Source organism: Ursus arctos, unplaced genomic scaffold, assembly GCF_023065955.2.
Source record: "Ursus arctos isolate Adak ecotype North America unplaced genomic scaffold, UrsArc2.0 scaffold_4, whole genome shotgun sequence".
Taxonomy (NCBI): Eukaryota; Metazoa; Chordata; class Mammalia; order Carnivora; family Ursidae; genus Ursus; species Ursus arctos.
Genome location: NW_026623056.1, coordinates 81,886,029 through 81,906,473, shown reverse-complemented (window position 1 = coordinate 81,906,473; position 20,445 = coordinate 81,886,029). Strand labels below are relative to the sequence as shown.

At 46.5% G+C, this 20,445-nt stretch overlaps 1 protein-coding gene across 1 annotated transcript in view; it reads left to right on the top strand.

Moving 5' to 3' along the window:
* Positions 1–20,445, top strand: part of TIAM1 (TIAM Rac1 associated GEF 1) — a 466,206-nt gene that overhangs the window by 166,242 nt on the left and 279,519 nt on the right. Inside the window, exon 4 of the mRNA XM_057306891.1 lies at positions 1,276–1,324. The gene's annotated coding sequence lies outside the window, so the exon portion shown is untranslated. The remainder of the gene's footprint in view (positions 1–1,275; positions 1,325–20,445) is intronic.

The following is a 20,445-nucleotide window of genomic DNA, read 5'->3' as shown; positions in this document are numbered from 1 at the left end:
ATGTATAGAAATAGGCACTTCGTGATTTTTGCAAAACAGAGAAATTACATGTGCGGAAGCAGTTGGGAAATTAAAAAGTGTTATACAGTGTAAAGTATGGTGAGGCAGCAGGTGTAACCAGTACCACCCAGTGTGGCTCTGGGAAGTGGGGGTTCTGCTCCTGGCGCCCGCTCGCACCCTGGGACCTCAGATACCATCTCTGGGTGCCAGCCTCTCTCTTATAAGGCGGGGTTACCATCCCTGACAATGACCTTCTCCTTAAGCAAACTTAGGTCAGGGTCCTCTGAGCCCTCTTTTTGATTAGACCTGCACCTTGCATGGTCCCTGTCCTGTCTTTGGCGTGCCCAGCCCAGTTGTAGCAAGACTCCTGCTAAGTCAGTTTAGAGACTCCCCCGCCCTTGGTCTGTGATCACCTTGGGAGGCAATAGCTGGTCATGCTGGGCTGCCTTCAGCACGAATCCTATTCTCTGTGGGTTTAGTAAGAACCCCCCTGCCCTTGACGTGTCCTCTTAGAAGGGACCCCCTTGCTCTCCGTGTTCGTTATGAATCCCCAGGTGTCTTTGCTGCATTCCGAGTTGAGTTCATCTCTCCTCTGTTGCAATAGCCCCGAATAAAGTCTTCCTTACCATTTTTTAACAAACATTAGAATACTTTTTTTTGTTTGTTCATTTGGGATCCTCCAGAACTTCCAGTCCAACCTACCCAGTACTGAGAGCCAGGTGGGCCCGCTGCGAGGAGCCCGCTCGGCCGCTTGTGGGCCAGTGCTCCTTGCTAAGAAGCCCTGCCTCGGTCTCAAGTTCAAAACTCACCTTCACTTTTTTGCTCCTTGATCTCAGTTCCGCTTTTCCCTGGAACCTGTTTCCTCCCTCCTTTAAGGAAGAAAAGAGCTTCGTAAATTTTAACCATCTTAATGGACATAATGTTAAAGCGGTGTCGATACTGACCCTCTTGCTTTCTTTACCAGCATTCTGGGCCCGGGTGGAACCGTGTTGTGGGCTCGGGGATATTGTTGCTGTAGGAGGCTGTGTGAGGGGGATGCCCCTGGGGGTTGCGTTTGTATGCACTCTGACTTTGTTAGAAACCCCATGATGGCTCTGCTTGTCTGCTTTCCAATTCTGAGTGCTCTGTTTCCCCCCCGCTGTTCGTTCTTGATGATGCCTTCTTGGATGCAGTTTTATAAATGACATGCTTGTTTTTCTTTCAGGGGGTAAAGTGCATGGGCTTTGGGAAAGCTGTTGGTTACTCAGAAGTATTTTTTTTTTTTTTAATTTCCAGATGGCCGCGTCCCAGATATTAACATTATCGGAAGCCTGACCTCCATACGGTGAGCAGTTTATACTCTCCTAAACGCTTTGAAGGACTTTTTAGGTGCAGCAAGGGTATGTCAATAGATTTGCTTGTTCATTTATTTGTTGATCATACAGCCCAAGATCTGTGCCTGGTGTGTGTTGATTTTCACTGTCTCTTCCTGGACCACCTCATATGTGGGCATCTTTGAAAAGCAGTGACTTCTGTAGGATCAAAACAACCGAAGTCCTTTGCTTGAAGAAGAATGTTAACTTGTGGATTTAAAAAGAAACTCAGATTTATTTTTAAATATGTCCCTATGACTCTGAAAAGATAGGGTTCTTTTAGTTACGCCTCCACACACTGTTATCACGTACAAAAGAATAGTAATTCATTTCTTAATATTACTGAATATTCACATTCAGATTTCCCTGATTGTCTGATAAAATCTATTTTCACAGTTAGTTAAAAATCCCTGAGAGTAATCAAAAGACTTAAAGTCCACACACGGCATTCGCCGGATAGTGTCTCTCTCTCTTTTTTTTTAAAGACTCTCTTTTTTTTTAAAGATTTTATTTATTTATTTGACAGAGATAGAGATAGCCAGCGAGAGAGGGAACACAGGTGGGGGGAGTGGGAGAGGAAGAAGCAGGCTCCCAGCAGAGGAGCCTGATGCGGGGCTCGATCCCAGGACTCCGGGATCACCCCCTGAGCTGAAGGCAGACGCTTAACGACTGAGCCACCCAGGCGCCCCCGGATAGTGTCTCTTAAGACTCTTTTAATATGTAGGTTTCTTGTCCCTGTTTTGTTCTTTCTGGCCATATTTTTGGTCAAGAAGCTGGCTCTTTTGTCCTGTGGCATTGTCCACAATGTAGACTCTGGGGCTGGCCTCCCTCTGTTGTCATTAAATGTGTTTTATTGTCTCCATAATGTCCTATAAACTAAAGGCTTTATTGGATTCAAGTTCCTATTTTGGGGCCACTGTATTTCATGCATGATAATGTAACTTCATCAGGTGACATATTTTGTGTCTTTCTGAGGTGTTAATATTGGCAGGTGCCGGGAATCTGATCATCCTTTATTGGGGCCCCAGCAGCCACTGGTGGCCCGCAGTGGATGCCTGTGTCATCTTTCATTTAAGGTGTTTACAAAAAGGTGATAATCTCCTTCTGTCATTTCTTCTGCATTTATTAGCTGGCACATTTTTATCAAGAACTTTATTTCAATTTTTTAAAAAAATTACCTCGAGGTGTTGTTTGTACATAAAAGGCAGAATAATGGCTTGATTTTTTTATTTACCAGAATAATGAATTGATTCCATATTATCCTTCAAAGATGATCAGCGAGTTTTTAGAGAAAGATGTTATTGCAAACCTTTGGATTCTTTATGTATTTGACCCTGGAGTCAGGATGTGGTAGAAGCAGTAATTTTAAAAAGCCTCTGTTTTTAGATGTATAAATCTACTTACTAAACAGTTCTGGGTAATAAAAGAAAGAAGGGGAGGGAAGATGTGGAGTGAAAAAGGAAGAAACAAGAATCTGTAAGCATGATTGAATGAGGATGGAAGTAGGATATGAAATGAAGATGCTAAGAAATGAGGAATGGAAGGGGAAAAAAGAAGGAATCATCTGAGATACTCCAGAGCAGATAAGTAGAAGGGGATTAATTTATTCAAGAGATGCTTTTTTACCCCCTGCTGCCTGCCTGTCTCAGTTCGAGACGCTGAGGCCGACATCCCTGCCCTCATGGAGCTGACCTTCTAGTGTGTGTGAGGTCTGAAGTAAGGCACAGCATGTCTGCTGGTGATTCATGCTTTGGGGAGAAACCAAGTGAGGAAGGGCAGTCGAGCATCCTGGAGATGGGGTTGGAGGATCGGGCTGTGATTTTCATAGAATGATCAGGGAGGATCTCTCTGAGGACATATTTGAGCAAAGACAGGAAGGAGGCGAGGGAGGAAGCCAGGTGCCTTTTTGGGAGAGAGCGTTCCCGGCTGAGGCAAGAAAAGTGCAGAGGTCCTGAGTTTCAGGTGTGTTCAGACGCATCAGGCGTGTTTGAGGAATGAAAGAAAACCGTTGTACCTGTTACAGCGTGAACGAGCAGGAGAGGACTAAGGGGTGATTAGGGAGTTGATGGGCAATGCGGGTGTGTATGGGGATCCAGGTTACATAGGTCCTTGCAGGCCACTGTAAGGATTTTGGGGACCATGGATGAACATGATCTCACTTATTTTTTTTAACATGAGAAGAGTGTTTGGCGGGGGGTGGGGTGCGTGGGATCAATGGCAGAATTAATAAGACCAACTAGCAGGTGGCTCTGACTTGTATACTGGTGATGGAATTGGTGAAAAGCAGCCAAATTCTGGATACATTTTGAAGGGAGAGCTGATAGGATTTGCTGATGGATGGGGTGTGAGGTGTGAGAGAGGAGGAGGTGTCCAGAGAGAGAAGAGCCACACGTATTGGGGGGTTGAGAGGTGACATTGGCGGACCTTGGCCGCTCCAGGCTCCCTGGACCTTCCCCGGCCATTCAGCAGGCAGGAAGAGTTCCAGGCCACAGTGGGAAGGCTTGCATGTAGATGTTCTTCATTCTTGAGTGGTTTGTGAGTTGCTGGCTGGGTTCGTTCCCTGGTGGACAAGTCACCTCTTTTAACTCAGTGACCACAACCTGTCCCTGGCCCTGGCCTAGTGCCAGCCACAAAAATGGCCGGGGTTGGAGGTCAGTGCTGAACCTCCAATGAATGTCCAGTTCAGAAGACAAGCGTCATGGGGGCTCCTGCATGCCTCAGTCCGTTAAATGTCTACCTTCGGCTCAGGTCATGATCCCAGGATCCTGGGATCGAGTCCCACTTCTCCCTCTCCCTCTGCTGCTCCCCCTGCTTGTGCTCTCTCTCTCTCTAATAAATAAATAAAATCTTAAAAAAAAAAAAAAGAAAGGAGGACAAACCCCATGACAGAGCAGAAGCTGCTTCTGTGAGGGAGAAACCCTTGTATCTTGAGAGCAAAGATTATCGAGGACCGATTCCTACCTCGCGTGTCTAGACTTGGTTTTGGTCTTGGAAAAGTACTTCTGGGTATAATGGGAAGAATGCTGTGGGGCTCAGTGTCCTGGTGGATGGTTTCAGGTCACTCCTCTCTCTCTGCTTGTTCCTGTCACCTTCTTACCGGAGCATTGAAGTCTGCTGTTTCACTTCTCCTTCCCAGCACCCTGAGCACTAGAACCCGGGGAAGGCAACTTACAGCCCTGGGCCTGTTTTGCTTGTTTGGTTTTTTAAATTAAGTTTTAAATTTTAATTCCACTATTGTTAACATACAGTGTTCCATTAGTTTAGGTGTACAGTATAGTGATTCACCGGTTCTGTACATTAGTCAGTGCTCATCATGGTAAGTACAGCCCTTATCGCCATCGCCTATTTCCCCCATCCCCCCCACCTCCCCTCTGGTGACCATCAGTTTGTCTCGATAGTTAAGAGTCTATTTCTTGGTTTCTCTCTCTCTCTCTTTTTCTCCCTATACTTCTTTGTTTTGTTTCTTAAATTCCACATAGGAGTGAAATCATGTGGTATTTGTCTTTCTCTGACTTATTTCACTTAGCATAATACTCTCTAGCTCCATCCATGTCGTTGCAAGTGGCAAGATTTCATTCTTTTTTATGGTTGAATAATATTCCATCATTCCTCTTTATCCATTCCTCAGTTGATGGACACTTGGGCTGCTTCTGTGTCTGGACTATTGTAAATAATGCTGCTATAAACATAGGGGTGTGTGTATCCCTTTGAATTGGTGTTTCTGTAGTCTTTGGGCAAATACCTAGTCGAGCGATTGCTGGGTCATAGGGTAGCTCTATTTTTAGCTTTCTGAGGACCCTCCGTGCTGTCCCCAGAGTGGCTGCACCAGCCTGCACTCCCGCCCGCAGCATTAGAGAGTCCTTTTTTTGCACATCCTCTCCAGTATTTGTTTCTTGTGTTTTTGAGTTTCGCCATTCTGACTGGTGTGCGATGATATTTCATTGTAGTTTTGATTTGTATTTCCCTGATGATGAGTCCACGGGTCTTTGTAAATAAAATTTTAAAGTCTCCATTCTTTTTCTTTCTTTCTTTCTTTATTTATTTATTTATTTATTTTATTTTATTTTTTTAAAAGATTATTTATTTATTTGACAGAGAGACAGCCAGCGAGAGAGGGAACACAGCAGGGGGAGTGGGAGAGGGAGAAGCAGGCTCCCAGCGGAGGAGCCTGATGTGGGGCTCGATCCCAGAACGCCGGGATCACACCCTGAGCCGAAGGCAGACGCTTAACGACTGTGCCACCCAGGCGCCCCTCCATTCTTTTTCTTTTTAAAAAATATTTATTTATTTTTTAGAGAGAGAGAGCGTGTGTGCAAACAGGGGGAGGGGCAGAGGGAGACAGAGAGAGAGAAAGAGAGGGAGAGAATCCTCAAGCAGACTCCTCACCGAGAGCAGAGCCCAATGTGGGGCTTCATCTCACGACCCCGAGATCATGACCTGAGCCGAAATCAAGAGTCAGCTGCTTAATGGACTGAGCCACCCAGGTGCCCCAGTAAATGAATTTTTATTGGGACAAAATAACCCTGCTTTGTTACTATTGTCCATGGTTGAGTTAGTGCTACGTTGGGGGCAGAGTTGAGTAATTACCTGAACAAAACATAAAATATTGACTATTTGATTCTTCACAGAAAGAAAGTGTACTGACCTATGGACTAGAAAATAAGTAAAGGGTGAATAAGGCTATCAGCATATGGATTGCACAAAAATATTCCTTGTCAGTCACTGAAATGCCACTCAGGCTTAGTGTGAGTGCATGTGAAGTTCTAGGGCTCACAAATTGTGGCTTAAAATTATTAAAATTTTACTCTTCTTTGTTCATTCTTCTACAGATTAGATGACATTATTTTGCTGCAAAGGAAGTATAATTCAGCGTGGGTAGGTTCACATTTAATAACGGTGTCATTTTACTGGGCAGGTGGTTGAATCTTAATATTAGTACTGAATATTAATGTTGAACATTTAGTAATCCCAAAGTTTAGCATTTGAGTCCTGATTTGCTGTGCCCTCTTCCTTGGATGGTAGAGAACTTTCTCTTCCATATGAGTGTACGGGTATGTGGTTTGTTTTGCCTTCATGTGATCAAGAATTCTCCATCATTTCGGTAAATGTCAAGGGTTCTCAAAATAAGTAGAGTTGCATTTTCTCCCCCTAAATGGGACTCAGCTAGTTTTATCTAAGTTGTTCCTTTTGTTATATTGTGTGCTACCTTATTGTGGAAGGCTGTGGAATTCTTTATGTAAAAAAAAAGAAAGAACGCAGTAGATTTAAAATATAAAGGACTTTTCTTTCTTAATTGCATCTTAATATAATAAAAGCCAAAGAGTAATTATTAAAAGTGATAGAAGAAAAGAATTAAAATAATAAAATTGCTTAGCAAAGATCCTGTTTCATAATGCATTTGGATATAATTGGTATCATAATGTGTAATTAACAGTCTTTCTTTGAAGTAGGAAGCGTACGTTTGGGCAGGCAGGGGACCTCTCAGGATGTGCTGATGTCTGAATTAGTTCTTGCCAGAGCGCTTCCGAATCTGTGCATCGATTGTGGCATCTCGCTTCCTTCCTGCCTTGTTAGGTGCTTTCTGTGGGAGACAGAGATAATAAGCTAAGGACTAGGACAGAGGGTCCTCCAACTCTTCACCAGCTAGCCCCCCATGACTGCCCGGGGTTGGTCAGGGGAGAGAGGAGGAGACAGACCCCTGAGTACAGACTGTGCTTTTCACTCAGTCCGTACGGTGATTCCCTGCAGTAGACCAGGGGCACGACCCTTTTTGTCCTGGTGTCAGGTTGGCCTGGAGCTTATGCTTAAAACAGGCTGAGAAACCTCCTCATTTTGTAGACCCACCCCCATGCCGGCCCCCGTGGATTATATGGCAGATATGGCCAAGAATAATGAGTCTGAGGAAAAGCACCACCAGGAGAAAGAGGAGGAAGGTAATGGTTTCCCAGGCTCAGAGCCTGAGCCTCACTTTCTCTACTGCTCCCCCCTTTGGCTCCAGTTGACTTGAGGATTCATTTCCAGGCAGATCTGAGCTTTTATTTGTTATTCCTTTGGTGTTGGACATCCTTGCCTACCAGGCGCCATGTCTAGGCTTCTCAGAGAGCTGGTGGTGGTGGGTGCTCTTCGACGCCCCCTGGTGGGGGACATTGGCTCTGTGTGAGGTAAAGAGGCTGATGTGGAAACATCTTTTGAAAGGGGTCATGTGATGGGAGGGGGCAGCAGCACTGCCCAGCACTTATTTGAAAGAGACACCCCCTGGTCAGGGATTTGGGGCCTCTTCTTTGGAAATAGCGCTTATAGTCTGGGGCATGTTCTTTGGAAAATCTTCCTCAGTGGCAAGTCTTTCTCTTTTTGGGTGGTTTTGATTTTCAGTAAAATTCTTAATGCAGTTACATCTCAGTTGGTTTCTTTTTTCTTTTTCTAAGATTTTATTTATTTATTTGTCAGAGAGAGAGAGAAAGAGAGAGCACAAGCAGGGGAAGTGGCAGGCAGGGGGAGAAGCAGGCTCCCCGCTGAGCAGGGAGCCCAACGTGGGACTCGATCCCAGGACCCTGAGACCATGACCTGAGCTGAAGGCAGACGCTTAACCGACTGAGTCACCCAGGCGCCCCTCTCAGTTGGTTTCTACGTCCATTCTTGTCGGCATGGTGTCCACTCTCCACAGTGTAGTCAGAGGGATCTAAACAACACTCTAATCTCATTACTCCTTTGTTTGGAACGTCCAATGGCTTTCTACTACCATGGGTTTGAAAACCAGACTCCCCACATGGCTGCAAGACCTCAAGTGATTTGTCCGCTCCTCCTGCCCCCACCTCATTTCCTCTTAACTTCGGGTCCTTCCCACACCACCTTTCTGGGACTAGAATATAGCCAGCCTCAGGCCTTCCTCCTGCATGCCAGGGATACTCTTCTTCCAGCTCACCCAGTCAGTCCTTTACTTCCTGCAGGACTCTGCTCAGATGTCCCCTACCCAGACAAGCCTCCCAGAGCATCCAATATGAAGTAGCCCCCCCTCAGCACACAATGTTCCCAAGCCCATCCTCTGCTCCCATTACACTGCTCTAGTCTCATCATGGTACTGGGGGCCACTGGAACTCTCTCTCTTACTCACTGGCCTGTTCATTGCCTGTCACTTCCTTTCGAGCCAAGGCGTCGCCAGGTCATTCGTGCCTCATGGCCTCAACGAGGCTGCCACAGCGCATGTGCTGTCATTCTGAGATAAGTCTACGTCACATGGTAAATTCTTCAGTTGGGCCATGTCTTCTAAGTAATTTCCCAAGAGGACTAGGTTGAGGGAAGCGTTCCGATTCAGAAATAGGTGTTCGGGTTTATCTTGATAACCAAACCAAACCAAACCAAGACTGTCTCTGATCAAACTTCCTGCGTGGGAGTTGTCTGCGGTGCGGAGGCTTGTAACCCAGGGTGTGTATCCTGTGGTTTTAGACATTAGTAGCCTCCCCCTGAAACCCCGAGCACAGGGCTTGGTTTCGCTTGGGTAACTAGGAGATTCTCTCGGGGTTTCTCAACCTCAGAGCTGCTGGCACTTCGAGCTGGATGCCTCTTCGTGGAGCACACTGTCCTGTGGGATAGTTAGCAGCCTCCGGGGCCTCTGTGACAGCACACTGCCCCGGCTGTGACACCCAGAGTGTCGCCAGATGTCGCCAAATATCCCTGGGGAAAGGGGCGTGACATCTCCCCTGTTAGGAACCACTGGTCTAGAAACACCCACACCTGCAAGATGCTACTGTTAATCTTCTGTACCATCCTTTATCATTTATCCATCAGCGTGGCTCAGATTGGAAACAGTAACGTGTTATTCAAATTGGGATTATGTTGATGACTGAAGTTTTGTTTATAATCAGCATTTATGATCTTAGTTTCTTTGTCGTTATTGTCCCATTTATGAAACCTTCCCCCCCCTCAACAAAGGAGGGGGGTGTTCTTTGCTAACGCATTGTGTGAGTTTGAGACTTAAAATCACAGATTTGGCTGGAAGGACTCTTGAAGGATCTTTGGGCACTAAATGCCCAGTTAAGTCAGTGCCTCATTATGTTGTTCATTTTCATAGCTTAAAGATTTTATTTATTTATTTTAGAGAGAAAGAGCACGAGAGAGCAGGGGGAGGAGCAGAGGGAGAGGGAGATGGAGAGAATCTCCAGCAGACTCCACGCTGAGCACAGAGCCTGACGTAGGGCTCAATCCCAGGACCCTAAGCTCATGATCTGAGCCGAAACCAAGAGTCAGACGCTCAACCAACTGAGCCACCCAGGTGACCCTCATCTTCGAATTTTAAAGATGAGGAAAGTAAGGCCCAAGAAGGACAGCGATTCACCCAAGTCATGGCTAATTGCAGAGCGATGCCCTTAGGGGTGTTTTTCCATGCGCTTTTGCTTTCTGTGTCGGTTGCTGGTGTGATTAGCAGAGCTCTTGGCGGTGGGGGTTGGGGAGCTCTTACCTCCTCCTCGTCAGGACCCCTGCTGGAGCCTGAGCATCGAGTAACACTGTCCTACGTGTGTCCAGGAGTTACAGACAAAATAGTTTTTAAAAAGATGACCAGAGAGGACATTAGGGGAGTCAGAGAAAGGGAGGGACAGAGGAGCACCTTACATGGCAGAGACATTTAACTCCGCAGGGGCCACTGAAATGCAAAGGAAAGAAAAAGAGGAAGAGGAGGAAGTCCCGAATAAAGGAACCCAGGAGTCAGTTAGCAGAATGCAGTGTATGGATCTTGTATAGATTTTGATTTGAACAGACCCACTCTGTGTGTGTGTGTGTGTGTGTGTGTGTGTGAGAGAGAGAGAGAGAGAGAGAGGGAGAGAAAGAGAGAGAGAATATCAGAGACGTTTAGAAACTAAATGGATAATATGTAGCAGAGAGGAATTTTTGGTGTAAAAAAAGTGCTGTGTTGATGTTTAAGAGAAAGGTCCCTGTCTTTTAGCAATATATTAAGTATTTATGGATGGCATAATATGATATCTGAGATTTTCCCCAACATAAAGAATCTAGTATGGGAGGGTTGTAGTGAAACAGGATTGAATAGTTGAAGGTGTGTTATGGGTACATGGGGATTATGTAACCATCATAAAAATCACCATAGTAAAACATTTTTTAAAAATTGGAGGCTGATCAACTTCAGTAAATTGCAAAGTTCTTTGCAGTCAAAAAAATTGTAAATACAGTGTGAAACATTTGTCAATTTTGTCATCCTATCTCAAAGAGAATCTTCCAAGCCCAGCAGATGCTGCCAGTTTCGCTGGCAAAGTCCCTTTGTCTGGGGCCACAGGCGGACGTGGGAACAGGGGCTGAAGGAAGCTTGTCCTCACCAGATGGTCAGGGAGGCTGCTGCCACCTCACCTGTCACCAGGTCTCGCCCTGTCTGTGTGTGCGGTGGCCCTGGGAAGTGGTGGTGACACAGGCTGCCGAGTCCGAGGACCCAGAGGGGGTCCCACAGGACCAGCCAAGAGGGTCCTTGGATTTATGCAGGATAGAAATCAAATGGGAGGTGAGGGGCGGTGAGAACAGAGTTTACTGGAGATACAGAGTTTATTGGAGAGCATCTGGAAGACTCAGAAAAGAGAGGAGAGCGACTGTCGTCTTTGCTTGGGGTCTGGGGTTTTCACTGAGGACTGTGGTCCAGGGTACGTGTCATTTCTGTGGACCAACCTTTTTTCCCCCAAATATTTTATTATTATTTAAATATCATATAAAGATGACATGTTTTTTGTAGAAACCACACAGAGTAAAAATGAAAGTTCCTCTCCTTCTCTGTTTCCCCATCAATTTCATTGCCCTCTCCAGAAATAATCGTTTATAATAAAGCGATGAGTATCTTTTTAGGGTTTTTTTTTTTTTTTTTTTTGGTTATTACCTTCAAGACAAGGTTTTTGTTTTTTTTTAATTTTTAACAATGCTAAAAAAAAAAAAAATTGAAGCAGTCACAGAAAGTTGGGAAGTATAGTCCAAGAGAGCTTTCTCCTCCACCCTCCTCCCTCCCCTCCCTGGAGCCTCTTGAGTACGTTACCCGCCATCCTGGAATTCTTAGCCATCTTTCCTACCACCACGACAACGTCAGGAAATCAACATGTACACGTGACTACCCCCTAATCCTCAAGACCCCAGCCAGAGTGTGCCTGTTCTCATAATGTCCTTTATCAGCCAAAGGATCTAGTTCCGAATTATATGTTGCATTTTCTTGTCATGGCTCTAAGTATCTGTTATGAGCTATGGCCTGTTCTAAACCTTTGGAATTTATCAGCAGAAACTATAGACAGAAATCTGTCTTTGTGAAGCTTGTGACGTAACAAATACTAAATCTTGTCGAGTGGCAGAACGGGGCTGGATGCTGTAGATAAAAGGATAGCAGGGCACAAGGCACTTTTAAATATGTCGGTCAGGACTGCCCTGATGAGAAGGGGCTTCTGGGTAAACACCAGGGAGAAGTGTGGGTTTGAAGGAAGGGCATTCTGGGAGTAGATGGTAGGAGCTGGTGTGGAGGCTCTGAGGGGGAGCAACCCAGTGTGTCTGAGCGAGGAGGCCAGGTAAGGTGGGCCAGGTCATTCAGTCTCAGAGGACAGTTAATCCCGCCTGCCCCCACCCTTTTGGGCTAATTTTTTTTTTTTAAGATTTTATTTATTTATTTGAGAGAGAGAGTATGTGCGAGTCAGGGGAGGGGCAGAGGGAAAGAAGCTCAAGCAGGCTCCACCCTGAGTGTGGAGCCTGACTGGAGGTTTGATTCCACCACCCAGAGATCTTGACCTGAGCGGAAATCAAGATTTGGACACTCAGCCGACTGGGCCACCCTAGTGCCCTGGGCTATTTCTGTTTTAACCCCTGGAAATTCCTTCATTCTACGGCTGCTCCTTTCCCTGATACTTCTTGATCTCTTTCTACCAACACTCTGCCTTGGCCTCGATGAGTGAGGCTTTGGACTGTGACTGTGTTTACCCTCCTGGCCACGCTCTGTCTGACTCTGACTTTGCTCTTGCCCATCTTTCCTTCCCCCTTGCTCATGGCTTTGCCTTTTGCTTTGCCTTTCTTAGCATATTCTGCCCCCCCCTTTTTTTTTTTTAGAAATTTTTTATTCATTTGAGAGAGGGAGCATGAGCAGGGAGAGAGGGAGAGGGAGAAGCAGACTCCCTGCTGAGCTTGGAGCCTGACCTGGGGCTTGATCTCAGGACCCCGAGATCATGACCTGAGCTGAAGTTAGATGCTTAACCCACTGAGCCACCCAGGCACCCCAGCACTTTCTGCCTTTGAGGACTTAACCCAGCCCCTCTCCCCCAACAGCGTTTACTCTGGAGCAGGTATTGTTCTAACTACTAAGAAGTTACTTGGTAAGGTAATCATCAGTAGCAACCTTGGGCCAAGGGTACCATTATTTTTTCCATTTTTTGAATGGAGAAATTGGGGTATGGGTGCCCATAGCCACCCAGCTAGGAAGTGCTGGGGTAAATCCCAGGCATTTGCTTCCAGCATGCAGGCCCTCACCTACCATGTTATGGACACAGGTCCACACCTGACCTCTGTCCTGAACTTCAGCCCAATCACTCCAGTTTCTGAGAGATGTGCAACAAGTAAACACAAACTTAGGGTCTTAACACATATTTACGATCTCACCGCTCTGTGAGTCAGGAGTCTGGGCACAGTGTAGAGGGTCTTAAGGCTATAGTCAAGGTGTTGGCTGGCTGCATTCTCATCTGGAGGCTGGCCCAGGGAAGAACCAGCCTCCAAGTTCATTCGCATTGTGGGCAGAATTCCTTTCCTTGTGGTGGTGGGACTGAGGATCCTGGATTCTTGCTGGCTCTTCGCTGGAGGCCACCCTCACCTCCTAGCAGCCATCCTCACTTCCTGCCACGTGGCCCCCGCTAGAGGCCGTTCACAGCCTGGCACTTTGCTTTTTAAGGTCCTGCGTGCTAAGACAGAATCTCCTATAATGAAAGGTAATCAGGGGGTGACATCCCACTGCCCTTGCTCTATTCCATTGTTTAAATTCAACTCATAGGCCCTGCCCACAATTGAGGCGGGGGGTTGTACAGGGGCAAGGGTCATTGGGGGTCACCTTAGGATGCGCCCTCCATAGAGCGACTCACTGATCTGGGAACTTCAACTTGAAACCAGACTCACCATTTCTCCTCTTCCAACTCCCAGGTATCTATTAGCATAACCACTAGTCTTCCAGCCACCAGAGTTTTATCCAGTGTTGACATCTGTTTTTGTCCTTTTATTACCTATTCACTTATTGAGTCCTTAAATTTTCCTTGAAATGCCCTTTGAAGTCTGTCTTCCTAAACCCTGACTCTTGTATCCCTCTGTCTCTCTGTCTCTGTTTCCCTCTCTCTCACACAGACATACACCACACACACACACACACACAGACACACACACACACACACACACACACACACACACACACACACGTGTTGAGCTTCCCTGGAGTCTGGCGTTAGCCTGATTGTCCAACCTTTTCCCGACGAGCAAGTTGCCTCATTCCCCCATTTCTGCCCGGAGATTTTGGAGCTTGTCTGTTCCTCCAGGAGAGTCCTCAGCAGCCCCCTCCGGGTAATCCTCAGAAGGCATCCCCCCACCCCTCCCAAGCCTCCTTGATCCTTCCTTTCTCTGAACTCCACTTACACCTGGTGCTTTTCACCAGCTCCCCTCACTTTCCCCCTTCATGTTGAAATCATCAAGGTCACTTGAATTGGATTATTCAACCATGTATAGACTTGGCTAACTTCCCTATACACAGTACTATTTTTTTTATTAAAGTAATGTGGAGTGAATTATTTGAATTAAAAAATTCATGAGAACAATATGATTTACTAAATGCAGCCTGCTCTTTGGCCATTGGAGTCGCCTAGCATGCCGGTCCCTTCGGCGGGCTGTGTCCGTGGCCAGGTGGCCCGGACAGCGGCACGTGGGATGGCTGGTGGCGGAATGCCTGTGGCCCACTTGACGGGCCGTGGCTGGCGCTCGAGGCCTGATCTGTGCTCACCTCGGAGCTGCAGATCAGCGCCTGGTGTAATGCAGGTGATGAGCTCTGCCAGCACGTGGGGCCTCAGCCTGTCCGTCTTGCACGTGCCCTCTTCCTCTCAAGTTCTCAGTTTAGCATCTTAGCTTAATTGACTTCTGGATTGGTGAGGTGCCCTCGGATGATGCCTGAAGCCCCCAAGGACTGTTTTCCTGGGCTCCCAAGGAGGGAGAGGCCTCCGCGTGGGTCCCTCTGTGTGCTCTGCACTTCGGAAAGGCCCTGGAAGCAAGAGGTGGAAAGTGCGCGTTCTGCCTCGAAGGAACTTGGATCTGGGCGGGAAGCAGGGCACCCCCGAGAAAGAGCAGCGCTTCCTCACGGCAGGACGGAAAGGAGAGCTGCCGTGGTCGCACAGGACCTGCTTCCTACAGAACATCAGGGAACTTCCCTGGACAAGCGTCTGGGACTTGTTCTCTGGAGTAGGAGAGAGGCCGTCTTGTTGATGACAGGGACGTTGGGGGGGCCCCTTACCAGACCGGTAGCCCAAAGGAAGACCCCCCCCCAGGCCCCACGCACCTTCCTTCTTCGTCGTAGCCCCCCGGACGTTGGTGTTTCTGCCTCATCCAGTTATGCCCACGTGTGAGTACTTCCCGCTTGCTCTTGGCCATCTGTGGGAGCCCCCCTGTACTTCATGTAGTATGTCGTCCTGATGCCAGACCCAGCTGTGCCCAAGACAGAGGGAGCTGTGACAGTCGCCAGGCAGCTTTCTCTGTGGGAAGTACCTGGTATTTTTCTGAGTGGAAACTTTGTGGAGAGAGCTAGTGGTTAATGAGAATCAAAACTGCGGCTATTTATTTATTTATTTATTTATTTTTGGAGCATCTACTGTGTGCCTGGCGTTGGGTCAAATCCTGACCGTCCATTGCTTCATTTACTCCCCGGAACAAGCCACGTAGGTGGATGCGATGAGCACACTCACTGTTGCAAATGGGGAAACTGAGGCAGGGGGTGGTCAAGTACCTTGGTCATAGGGATCTTCAGGAGTGGAGGCCGGGGACTCAACTGGATAGAGTTGGACTCTCCGACCCCAAAAACTCATGGCCAGAATTTGGGGATTTTCCAGCCCGTCTTGTCTTAGTTGTCTGCGCCCTCTGAGAGCTGCCGCAGTTCTGAATGTGGAGTCCTGAGTGATGGGGCAGTTGTACCCTCACGCTGGAGGTGGAGTTGGGAGTGAAGGTTGCCAAACACCGCCATGGTTGGCTCTGTCCTTGGGCTGCTCTACACCGTGCTTCTGACTTCGATTCTAGCCTCTGACCTTGGCCAGGATGTTTTAGTAGTGACCAGTGTTTCTTGTGTGTTTATATTGGGGTCTGTTACGCTTTCAGTGTCGTGATGGTTAATTTTACATATCAACTTACCTGGCTTACCTGGTGCCCAGATATTTGATCCAAATGTTTTTCTGAGTGTTTCTCTGAGCACTTTTTTTTCTTAAAGATTTATTTATTTGAGAGAGAGAGAGAGAGAGAGAGTACAGGGTGCGGGCCAGTGGGAGAGGGAGAGAGACTCATTGAAGCAGACTCTGTGCTGGGCGTGGAGCCCGAGATCACGACCGGAGCCGAAACCAAGAGTCGGATGCTCAGCCGGTCGGAGCTCCCAGGTGCCCCTGAGGATGTTTATGAATGGATGGGCCGAATAAGGCAGATTGCCTACCTAATATGGGTGGGCCTTGTCCAATCAGTTAAAGAGCTGAATAGAACAAAAAAACAGACCTCTCCCAAAGCGTTTGTTTGGGGAAATTCCTCCTCCCTGACTACCTTCAAAGTGGGACTTTGACTTTTCCTGCCTTTGGCCTTGACTGGAACTATACCCTCCGCTGTCTTGGGGCTTTAGCTTGTCAGTGGCAGATCTTGGCCTCATCAGCCTTCGTAGCTGTGCGAACCAATTCCTTAATAAATCTCTGTGTGTGTATCTGTATATCTAGGTATATGTTCTGAATATATAGATCGACATATACACACAAGTTTTTTTTTATTTCTAAAAATTAAATAGCTATTTTTCCTGTATCTCTGGAGAGCCCTGACTGATACAGTGCTCATGCCGGACCACTGCCCATCTCCTCGTTTCTCAGGTGAACAGTCATCCGACTGCTGTGCCCATGGCTGCTGCAGGGAAGCATGAGCCAGAGTCTCTTTACTTCCATTCGGTTTACCCCTCTCCGTTACCTCTGATCCCACAGCTCAGTTTTTAACAGCTCATCCTCACATTCTTTCTCCGTGTCCAATTCCTTTTCAGTGACTTTAGGAACTTTTCTTTCCTCTTTCTCTGCTCGCTCCATCTTCTCTGCTCTTTTCTCATTTTCTCTTCTCTTTTCCCCTTCTGCTTGCTTTTCTTTCTTTCTTAGCGTCCTATTAAGAATCCACAATTTCTCTAAAAATCGTGGTTTATAAAGGTTCAGGGCAGTATTGGTATCATTTTCTTAACCTGAAATTCTTTTTTTTTTTTTTTTTAAGATTTTAAAAAATTTATCTATTTGAGAGAGAGACAGAGATAGTGACAGAGAGAACAAGCGGGGAGGAGAGGGAGAAGCAAGCTCCCTGCTGAGCAGGGAGCCAGATGCAGGATTCGATCCCAGGACCCTGGGATCATGACCTGAGCCTAAGGCAGACGCTTAACTGACTGAGCCACCCAGGCACCCCTTCACCTGAAATTCTTAATAATAAATCAGGCCATAGGTCTCAGGCCCACTCCAGAATTTCCAAGAATGACTCTGGCCACTGTATTTTCTTCTGATTCAATCTGCTTTTCCTCAAGCACCAGCTTTTACAATGAATAAGGTATTTCCTTTTGAACTTTATTGTTTTGCTTTAATTTGACTGCAAGCCTTGCAACTTTTCTGTTTTTAGCATTTTTCGTCGAAGATATGCAGCACGTCTGTAACATTCTGGACGGAAAGGGCTTTGATGGTCTGGCTGAGAGCGGGCCAGGTGCTGTGGTGAAGCCCGTCACTGGAGCGGAAGGCCTTCCTTGTCCCACGTCCCAACTTTGGTGAATGCATACCTTTCATTGGTATGTCGGGGACGCTCCGTGTTTCTTCTCTGCATTTTTCTCAGTCATACTTGGGCGCTCCCTGGTCTTCACCCAGTAGGACCCATCGTCTTGCACTTGGTCATGCTGTGCGGTTCTGCCATGAAAGCCCGTATGCAAGCTTCCACTGCTGGCCCAGTGAGCTCCAGGCAAGTGAGCACAGTGCATGGTAGGGACAGATGTCTTGGTGCACGCCGCCTCTGCCCCTGGAGTGGGTGTCTGGGTCATGATGCATGGGCTAGCCAGAACTTACATCCCAGTCTTCACGAGATAACCGCAAGAGGTTGCTTATAATCTTTAGCGGCAGGAATTGTGCAGAGTTAGTTTAAAAAACAAAATAGCAACAAAAAAATCCTCCTGAAGCTACCCTCCCCAAAACTCAAACCAAAAATGCAACCAGCAAACCTCCAGTCTCTCTTCTGTTGCCCTCCTTTCCCTGGCTGCCTTTGTTTCCCTGGGTCGGGTAAGGCTAATTGATAAATTCAGTGGATATATGCCAACTCAGGAAGTAATGGATGGTGGTGTCAACTCTTGGATTTTTTAGAAGGATTTGGGATATGGTAGGTCTCTTAGGAAGAGAACACACTTTTGGGTGTCGCCAGGAGTTTGAGTGTCTGAAGTCTCTGCCAGGGAGGTAGTGAGGGGCCATCACGTGTGACAGGAGTCAGGATTCTGTGTAGCTGCTACAGGTCTGAGTCTCCAGTAACTGGAATTGTAGACAACATTCAGAACATATCCTTGATTTACTAGACCATTTTCCACAAAATTTTCCCCTTCCATGAGGAGTCTTCTGGAGCAAGCATTGCCCCCTCCTTCCGCAAAACCAAAATGCAATATAATAGAGCTGTGGTAAAAGAACATTCTAGAAGACACTTGTACTCACCACAGTAAGGCCTGTTGTGGCATTACAGAATGTTCAAGCCAGCAGGGGCATAGTGATAAAATGAATTTAGATCCTTTATTTTACAGATTAAGAAACTGAGGCCCTGGAGTTTAAGTGTTTTGCTCAAAGTCAAGATCCATTCATCACCATAGACTGTTTCTCACATTAGCCTGTGACATTTGATGCATTCCATATGCTAGGTGACATTTCCCACAGAAATATTACCTAGTTGTTACTGATCATAAAATTGTCTATAGCAAAAGCAGGAGTTGAATAAGTGTTCTCTTATTTTTAGAAAGGGTTGCTGACATACACTTTTTTATTGTTAAATATTTAATGGCAGACTCCAGTTAATTCGGATATTGGATCATTATTTATCTGAGGTTCTGATAAACGGTCCAGTCTCATTTTCCTCAAGCCGATAAATTTCACCTTGGTGCTTGTGGGGAATGTAAATATGCCATTAACATTGTAGCAATTAGTCATCTATCCTGAATTTTTTCCTTGTAAATTCCCAGAGCATGAGCATGAAATTCATTTGTCGTGACCCCTGTGCTTTAAAACCATTGTGGCATTGTAGATACATTTCACTCCTCCTTTGGAATTTAATGCAGTAAGGAATTCCGTAGAAGCCTGCTTTTCTGGACGTATTACTTTTAAATCAGGCAGCTGTATTCCTCAGTTACTGTTTTCCTGTGCTGTTGCAGGCTGTCAGCGCTATGCTTTCGCAGAGCAAGAAGAGCCAACACAAATTCTTAATTGTGTGCCTCTGCTTAAGAGACTGTATTAAAGCCGTGTGACAGCCGCTGTCGTAATTTCTGCTGCGGTGTCTTGAACACTGTCTGTATCAACACAGGTCCTGTTGCTGGGAGCTAAAGGGGTTAGGATTGATTTTCCTGAATTTTTTCACTTAATGAAATCTCATCAATTTCTCTCCTCCCGGCTATTTTAATTTGAGACCGAGGAGGGTCCAGGGATGAATGGCTTACAGACCGCAGCTTCTCTTTGGCGTTTTGGGAGGTGGCACTGCATGAGGTCAGCTGTCTTGAAATACGTTGTAAATGACTTGCATGGGAGCCAGCTCTGTCTGATGTTTTGTGTTACATAACGGGTCAGATTTATGTGGCCTTCAGTGATTTCCAAATCCTAGTATTTTAGGGATTTGCAAGAGGGGTAGGAATACTGTTAATCTACTGGAGAATGAAAACTTGGAAAACCATAATAATTCAGGGCTCAATGGAGAAACCATGGCAATGCAATAGAGTTTTTTTTTTTTTCCTTTTTTGTCCCAAATAAGCATGTCAGAAATTATACTTTGAGAGCTAAAAGAGATTCACAACTTGGACCACAAGAGTCTAATTTCTGGGGATTTTATTCCAGCGGTGGTGGTGGTGGGTCAGGTGAATTTCTTACAAGATGATATTTAAACTGGTCAAGCAGGGCATCTGGGTGGCTCAGTTGGTTAAGTATCTGCCTCTGACTCAGGTCATGATCCCAGGGTGCTGGGATCGAACCCTGCATTGGGCTCCTAGTTCAGTGGGGAGTCTGCTTCTCCCTCTCCCTCTGTTGCTCTCTGTGCTTGTGCTCTCTCTCTGTCAAATAAATGAATAAAATCTTAAATATAAAAATATATACTTTAGAAGTAAATAAACTGGCCAAGCAGGGCTTGCTGGTCAACTAGGTCTTCAACGGGCCAATTGGCAAGGCAGGGGAAGAGGCTGGAAGCAGAAGAGGGCACTGAAGGGGTATTAATGCTTAACTCTGCATTATTATTTGTGAAAAGCCAATTTCAAAGCAATCAACTCCCTTTTCAAAGGGCAGAGCAGTAAACTGGTGAGGATATATATAGAAGAATGGTCAGTAGACTCTGAACCCAGTTCTGAAGTGTTTGGACTGTGGGGGCATGTGGCTGTCTAAGTTGGGGGTCTTGTGAGAAAATGTTGCCTCCCCCCACTTCCCATGGTTTTATAACATCTGGGGAGCTGTCCCTGAAATGTCTGTTCATATTCCTTGCCCATTATTGGAGGGTCTAATTACTCCCAATGACTACAGGCAGTTGGGGAATCTGACAGGCCCGGCCATGCCCCACATTGGTCTCTTGTGTAACCCGTTCCTTTCCATACTACTCTTTCCTTTGTTCTTCAGATGTATAGCTCTGACAA